Below are 1576 nucleotides of genomic sequence, written 5' to 3'. Positions count from 1 at the left end.
TAATCAGAAAGGACTTTCTACTCACTCTCAATGAAAGGCTTTTGACCCGACCTTTGATGCGGGTATAAGAATCACTCTCTTCATCGTGCTTGACAAGGGTTCGGATATTCTTAAAATCAGTATGACTTGACCAATCTGAGAGGTCTTTATAAAGACTAAAACGTGGGTTTGGCCAATGGCTTAGCAAAAGGAACTCTTCGAGTCGAGGCTATTGAAAGAATTGATATCACCAGCTGCTCCGGGTTTACAAGTCAGGAATGCTGCAAAAATGAGATAGAAAAATCTTGCTCGCACTTCTTCGAGCAACATTTATAAGCATTTGAAACTCTACGTTAACTCAAGTGCCCTATTCTAAAGAGACTTCGGTAAAGGGTTGTAACGTAGGTTCGGGTAGGCTTGAAATGAATGGCTTATTTCATCAAAGAGGGGTATTATGAATATGGAGATTGGTGATCATCCAATTATGCTACTGGTATCATCGACCTATCTCTAGCAATTGCTCCATAAATGAACCTTCAAACGGTCTTTTCATTGAAGACTGATCTTGTATGTCGACTCAGTTTTTGCTGAAGCTTTTCTTTCTCTCTTTTTTCTCTCTCTCTTTTTTTTTCTTCTTTTCAAGAGATTTTCTTTTCGAGAGATTTTTTCGAGAGAGAGAACTTCGATTTAATGGAGTCCTTTTGCGTCCTTTCTGATGAATTTTCTTTCTAGCTCCCATTTACCTTAAGTCACCCTGAACTTGCTTTGAGATGATTTCATTTGTTTATCACAAGAATGATCATCAATCGGGTTGAAATGAATTCACCGCTCAAATTGGGTATGCAAAGGGTATAATGTGTAGGGATATAGAAAGAAATGCTCTTCGTCATATCTAAGGCACTCGAGCTAACACAGAACTTGCATGCAATAAATATACTTGAAGATTGATGCAAGTGAAAGTAAGAAAATTCTAACGATTTTGAACTTTCTAAGAAATTGCCCCGGTATGGGGTTGCTCCCGACAGGGGTAAGAAATGAAACTCCGTTCAAAGGGGTTAAGCAAATGATAACCTGTAGTGTTTAGATAGAGGAAATGAATACCTCTCATCATTTCGATCGTCATACTTTTCGTGAGATAATCCTTTACCTTGTCAGCACGGAATTTTCACTCAACTCGCACTAGGGATTATTATTCAGGACATGTATGGAAATGTCTTGCCTTTCGTCATCTTGAAGTCTCTCATGCAATATGATCGCTTCATTAGGACAGAAACAGATTGCCAAATCAAAAGCCTTCCTCAAACAAAGCTTAGTAACATCAATTGATTCATAAAATTCAACTTGATACTTGATAGAAACAAAGTCAGAATGAGTACAAATCAAGTGTAATACTTCTTTACAGAATCAGAATTAACTGGACTGGAAAAAACACGACCATCCATCTCGGCCAAAATCAAAGCACCTCCTGGAAGGACTTTCTTCACAATGTACGGGCCACCGTAGTTTGGGGCGAATTTTCCTTCTGCAAGAAGAACTATCGGCAATAACTTCCGTAAGACAATGTCACCTACCTGAAAATGTCGAGGCTTGACTTTCT

The sequence above is a fragment of the Syzygium oleosum genome, unplaced genomic scaffold, assembly GCF_021117445.2.
Source record: "Syzygium oleosum isolate NSW1041296 unplaced genomic scaffold, Sole_v2.1 Sole_v2.56, whole genome shotgun sequence".
NCBI lineage: Eukaryota > Viridiplantae > Streptophyta > Magnoliopsida > Myrtales > Myrtaceae > Syzygium > Syzygium oleosum.
The sequence above is the reverse complement of the archived record's forward strand: the minus strand, read 5'-3'. Positions refer to the sequence as shown.